The sequence below is a fragment of the Ananas comosus genome, linkage group 18 (genome assembly GCF_001540865.1).
Source record: "Ananas comosus cultivar F153 linkage group 18, ASM154086v1, whole genome shotgun sequence".
NCBI lineage: Eukaryota > Viridiplantae > Streptophyta > Magnoliopsida > Poales > Bromeliaceae > Ananas > Ananas comosus.
Window position 1 is genome coordinate 4,414,992 of NC_033638.1, and position 6,679 is coordinate 4,421,670.

General features: G+C 42.7%; 1 long non-coding RNA gene across 3 annotated transcripts; it reads left to right on the top strand.

The window, feature by feature from the left end:
* LOC109724364 lies at window positions 3,491–6,457 on the top strand. 3 transcript variants are annotated; one of them, XR_002219908.1, is made up of 8 exons: window positions 3,491–3,507; window positions 3,607–3,704; window positions 3,779–3,874; window positions 3,965–4,069; window positions 4,146–4,257; window positions 4,344–4,440; window positions 4,529–4,613; window positions 6,243–6,457. It is a non-coding gene; the product is annotated as an uncharacterized LOC109724364 (long non-coding RNA). The 3 variants fall into 3 exon arrangements; XR_002219909.1 differs by having other exon boundaries at window positions 3,793–3,874; window positions 6,243–6,416; XR_002219907.1 differs by having other exon boundaries at window positions 3,800–3,874; window positions 6,243–6,416.

Here is a 6,679-nt window from a genome sequence, read left to right on the forward strand (position 1 = left end):
ACCCTAGCGTCTTCCTTTCACCCACATCACTCCAAAACAAAGAGGATCGACATCTGCGTCCATTCAACGCCTCAAACAGAAACATCTGGATGCTCGTTTGATAGCTGTTGTTGTACGCAAACTCAACCAGTCTCAAATGTCGATGCCACCCTCCTCCAAAATCCAGGACACATGCTTTTAGCATGTCCTTTAGAGTCTGAATGGTTTGTTCTAACTGACTATCCGTCTGAGGGTGAAATGTCGTGTTGAAATGCAACTGTGTACCCAAGGCAGTCTGAAGACTCCTCCAAAAGTGTGAAACAAACCTCGGTTCTTTGTCAGATACTATCGAAATCAGCACACCATGCAGCCTAACAATCTCATCCAGATATAGCTGCGCGAGTCTCTCCCTGAACCAGGTGGTCAATACTGTTAAGAAGTGAGCAGACTTAGTCAGTCTGTCCACTATCACCGAAATAGCATCGTAGCCACCTTGTGCTTTAGGTAACCCCACGACGAAGTCCATCGTGATCCGCTCCCATTTTCACTCGGGCACTGGCAGATTTTGAAGCTTGCTAGCAGGTACCTGATGCTCTGCCTTTACCTGTTGGCAAGTCAAACACCGAGTTACAAATCTGCCAATGTCTCTTTTCATTCCATTCCACCAGAACTGTGCCTTTAAGTCCTTATACATCTTGGTTCCGCCAGGGTGAACCGTATAAGATGAATGATGAGCCTCTCTCAAAATGTCCTCTCGGATCTCTGAATCCACAGGCACACATAGTCGGTCTCTGTACCGCGGTACTCCCGAACTGTCCACAACAAAGCCCTATGTCTGTCCTCTCTCAACTGCTCTCAAATCCTCAACAAGTGCGGGTCTCCACTCTGTTTCTCTCGGATCCTATCCAACAAAGTGGGCTGCAAAACTATAGTCATCAGTCTCGCAGTAGACCCAGGGGACATAATCTCGAGCCTCAACCACTGCAGCTCCTTGAGTAACGGCTTCTGCTAAGTGATCAACATGCTCAAGCTCTGCACTGACTTCCTGCTCAACGCATCTGCCACCACATTCGCCTTACCGGGGTAATACTGAATACTAATGTCATAGTCCTTCAATAACTCCAACCACCGGTGTTGCCTCAGATTCAACTCCTTTTGGGTGAACAGATATTTAAGACTTTTATGATCAGTAAAAATCTCACAGTGCTCGTCATATAAGTAATGCCGCCACAACTGCAATGCAAAAACCACAGCGGCAAGCTCCAAGTCATGCGTAGGGTAATTCTTCTCGTAATCCTTTAATTGCCGTGAAGTATAAGCAATTACCCTACCATGCTGTATCAGCACACAGCCCAAACCACTGTGCGATACATCACTGTAGATCACGAATCCTTCCCCAATCACTGCAAGGGTATGGACAGGAGCCGACGTCAACCTCTGTCTCAACTAATCGAAGCTCCTCTGACAATCCTCACTTTAAATGAACTTAAGTCCTTTACGAGTCAATCGAGTGAGGGGTGTGGAAAGCTTCGCAAAGCCTTCCACAAACCGACGGTAATATCCAGCAACTTCAAGGAAACTCCTCACCTCTATCACCGTTGTCGGTCTAGGTGAATCCCGAATAGCATCAATCTTTTTTTGGGTCCACTGCTACTCAAACTGCAGAAATCACGTGGCCGAAGAAAGCAACCTCCCGTAACCAAAATTCGTACTTCTTCAACTTGGCATACAACTTCTTCTCTCGCAGAAGCTGTAGCACAATCCTCAAGTGCTCCTTATGCTCGGTATCACTCTGGGAGTATCAAAATGTCATCGATAAAGACTACCACAAATCTATCCAAGAACGGCTTGAACACTCTGTTCATCAAATTCATAAATGCGGCAGGGGCATTCATCAATCCAAAAGGCATCACAGTGAACTCATAATGCCCGTACCGAGTCCGAAAAGCCGTCTTGGGAATATCCTCGGCCTTCACCCTCAACTGGTAGTAACCTGACTGGAGATCAATCTTCGAGAAGACACAAGATCCTTATAGCTCATCAAATAGATCATCAATGCGTGGCAAAGGATATTTGTTCTTGATGGTCACTTTATTCAGCTCCCGGTAATCCACACAAAAGCTAAGTGAACTATCTTTCTTCTTCACAAATAACACCGATGCTCCCCAAGGCGATACACTGAGTCTCACATACCCATTATCCATCAGGTCCTGAAGCTGCGCTTTTAGCTCTCTCAGCTCTGCCGGTGCCATTCGGTAAGGTGCCTTCGAGACTGGTGCAGTTTCAGGAACTACATCAATCACAAATTCAATCTCCCTCTCCGGCGGCATCGTCATCAACTCCGGGGGAAACACGTCCGAAAACTCGCGAACTATAGGGATTTCCTCGAGTCCCGGGGCCGCCATAGGCACCTCCACAATCGTAGCCAGAAAAGCAACACATCATCTACTCATCAGCTGTCGAGCCCTCGCCGAAGATATCCAAGTGGCAAACAACGTACTCCTGCAGCCTCTAAAAGTGAACTCCTCCTGGCCTGGCTTGCGGAACGTCACAGTCGTCACTCCACAATCGATAGTAGCATAGTACCGCGCCAGCCAATCCATGCCCAGCATAACGTCAAAGTCCTACAGCTGCCCTAAGACCAACAGGTCTGCGAGCATGATCCAAGAATCTAACTGCACCGGACATGACTAACAACACTCTGCAACCTATAAAACATGGTTGGGGATCTGCACCTCTCGTGCCTGTGATAATGACCCTAACTCTAGACCATGCAACAATGCAAATGCTCGGCTAACAAAAGAATGCGATGCACTGGTATCAAAAAGTGTACGAGCTCTAATGCCGGAAATCAAAATGATACCTGCCACCACTCGATCGGCTGTTGTAGAGTCCTCTACCTGAGCTACGTAGACCCTGTCACTCGGAGCCTGCTGTCGCCGCTCACCCTGACGCGGCACAGATGCTCTGTCCTTCTGGCGGTAACTCGGTGGTGCCCCGTAAGATTGCTAGGGTACTGGCTGAGTTGATGCTGTCGATGGTGCTTGTAATATACTAAACTTTGGCAAATTGCGAAGTTCAAGTGTTGGAATGGAAATTAGAACTATTCTACAACTTTCGAAGGATGGTTGAGAGGTTTCAGCAAGCTAATGGACCAAACAGGTAGTGGGAAGTGGAAAAGTGCATTGTAACTGCACTATCCCAATTGTAGTGCTCCGAATTGGCCAATTCCGAAGTTTGATCTGTGAAATTGATAATGGGAACTCACCTACATCTTTTAAAGGTTGGTAGTGAGGTTTTGGCAAGTTAAAAGGGTGATCGAATGGCCAGAAGATCAAAAGTGCATTGGAATTTCAAATTACAGGATTCTGCATTGTGTACCGGCACAGATATGCCAGTGTACCGGTACACTTCACAACAGCTGCGTGGATTGAGGGGTTTATTGGTAATTTTACTTGGAGGCTTATCCTTTTAAGCCCTTAGTCGACTCCTTAGCTCAATCTTATCCTGCTGGGGCCGAGGATAAGGGTAAGAACACTCTCTCTTTCTCTCTAAGATTTTGGGACTTTAATAATTAGAATTGAGGATTTAAAGCATGTTTTTCTCTTTTCTCTTGTTGTCTACTAGGTTGGTGAGTTGAAGCAGCTGTGATGGGTGGAACCGAACCTTGGGGAGAGGAATTTCATGACTTAACTCAGTAGGAAGCTGAGTTGAAGTTCCATGTGGTAAGCTACCCAACTTCTCTCTAAATTGATAAGTAGGGATGGAGTTTGAACTGGTTTTATTGTCTTGTTGTCAGCTAATTTTGTACAGCTTGTAGGAGCTGTAGCAGAGGTGTTGTGGGCTGTGATTCTTCAATCATAACTTTGTTAAAGTTGAGTTGGAGTTGGATAAGGTAATTTAGCTACCATGTTTACTAATTGAGAGGTATTAGTAGTAGTATCGGTGAAGTAGTAATGCTGTTTTTGGAACTTATTCACAACAGCTTTGAGATTCACTCTGAGCTGAATACAATGGCTCCGGAAGCTGGTTTTAATGATGGTTCTCCAGTCCGAAACCAAGAAAAAAGCTCCATTAAAATAGGGAAAAGGTATATTACCTTACAGCTTCTTAATGGATCGAAATAAGTCATAGTATTGATGCAGTTTTTATGCAATTTGCCGCAGAGTTGCAGCAGGGGATTGGACAATTTTAAAACTGAATCTGTGGTCATTGTAGCTGAGGTTAGGGTGCTCTAACCTGCAGAGAAATGAAGGTTTAACCTAGGTCCAACCCTAGGTGAGATTCTAACCTATACCAAGTGGTTATGTAAGTGTATTGGGACTATTTTGAAGCTAAGTCGCAGCACGTTCATATTACACTAGTTACTCTTCCTTGGGTGCATTCCGGAAGTCTTCAAAGGTTGAAATTAGTATTTTACACTGAACCGAAGTGGAGATTCAAGTATTAGCCTTATACTAGGTAAGAATTTACCTAGATAAGATGATTAGACGAGGCTTTACTAGAAAATTAAATTCAGCCCTTAACTGAATTGTGATTTGATTACCAGGGTACTTGGGAACTAGAGAGCATCTTTGCTTGCAGGATCAGCGAAAGTCGACAGCGATTCGGTGGTTCTGACCTTCCCGAAATGGGTAAATTCCCTCTATGTCTTCTTGACATTATAAAATTGAAATTATTGCATATCTAAGTGAGTATGTATAGTTGAATGGATTGAAGCACACATCAATATGCATGTTATGTAGATAGGATGAATCTCTATGTAGAAGAGGAAGGGTTATGGACTACTTAGTCTATAAAGATTTATTGCTCTGATAACGGGTATTCATGACATTAATAAACTTGTGTAGACAAGTTAAGTATAACATTTGGTTTAGTTGAACAACTACCTAATTGAAGTATTATAATGATGTGTCTCGAATTAAATCAAGCAATTCCATGTAGTAGTCATGATTACTGAGCTTCTAGCTTATCATATATAGGGTAGTGGTATATATATATATATATACATGGACATAACTGAGTTTAGAGTACGTCATATGATGTTTTGCATATTTATGTGGACAACTTGTTATTTGTTTCTGCATGACAATAATCGCATGAATTTCATGTCTATACAGATATTTATGATCTAGTTGGATAACTAGAATCGAACAGCATGATATAGCATAAATAGCACACTAATGAACATGATCTGGTTGGGTATTTATAAATAGACATGATGGTTTACTTGCATAATCAAGTAGAAGTAATTGCATAATACTTATGTACCCCAAGTAGTGGGGAGAATTATATTGAACTATAGATTATGTGCCACGAGTCATTGGAGATGACCTTAGGAAACCACTTTCCTTATGAATAGGGATTAGTGAGAGAACTCTATGTGAGTATGTGTGGGTATAACCCTTAGGATGTAAAGTATTTACTTATTTTCGTTATACTAGCTATTGGTAGAAGTATGTGAACAAATAGTTGATAGTAGTTTATGATTTGGTACTACAATATCGACTTTGGGTCGAGTTGAGATTCCATGTCAGAGACATAATGAAGTGGTAATACCTATACTGTGGATTACAGCTTGCATGCTATTGTGCTCTTTCGCACACACTTGTGGGGGTCGCACCCCCCAAGCCAGCACTCCGGAGTAGCTTAGTGACAAATTGCTCGCTTATGTACGAAGTGAGCGCCGAAGTGGATTGCCGTGGGTAGTGTTGACTTCCACGGGGCCATTAGGCACGGCGCAGCTATGACTTCACCTTGTGTAAGTCTATTGTAATTTGGGTTATGATGAGTTTACCTTAACCTTAGAAGGACATAGTAATAAGGATACATTATGTCATTGGTTAAGTATATCTAGTAAAATACACTCAAAGGGCTTGACATCTCTGTTAATTAATAGTTTTGGGACAATAGTTAAATGTCTACACTCTTGTTAATGTAAGAAATGAATACATGATATCACTAGCTGGTAAACATGATAATATTCTGCATAAAGAATGACATATAATTAATTTAACTAATAGCCAGCATAACTATTAGAACACATTTGGATGAGTAAGTATATAAGACAGGTTATTATACATATCTTGTGGAGGCATAGTATCATTAAAGTATTCTTTTCTTAGTGCATTTAATTCGCTTACTTACTGCTTTATACTTATGCCTCAGTTGACCTAGTGGTGTACTTCGCCACTCTCGGCGGCTTACCCACTGGGAACTATTGTTTAATAGTTCTCATGCCCTCTTTGTTGTTGTTTTTACAGAGCTTTCCACAGTGGTAAAGGCTAGGGATTCCTGGCGAGGGGTCAGCGGTTTCATAGAGTCTTCTCGATGTTTAATAGATGAACCTCTACTAATTCATTTTGATTTTGCTCAGTGTTGTATTCTGGATTTATGTAAATGTATTTGTTTAAGTTGTAATAAGGTTTTGAGCTGTATATGTTACTATACTTTTAAGTTGTGCTCTGATTACCTGGTTAGAATTGCATGCTTTTACTATGTGGATTATAGATGCCTGGTGTATACTAAAGGTTGTAGTATACACGGCGAGTCTGTGCACGCGACTGGTGAGCTTCCGCTGAAGTCCAGGGCGTAACAGTGCTGGTGATGCTACTCGGGGACAAGCTGATCTCGTGTGTCCAGGCTTACCACAAGTATAACAGCGACCCTCTCTCTGCTCACACTGTCGGGGCCAGTGTGG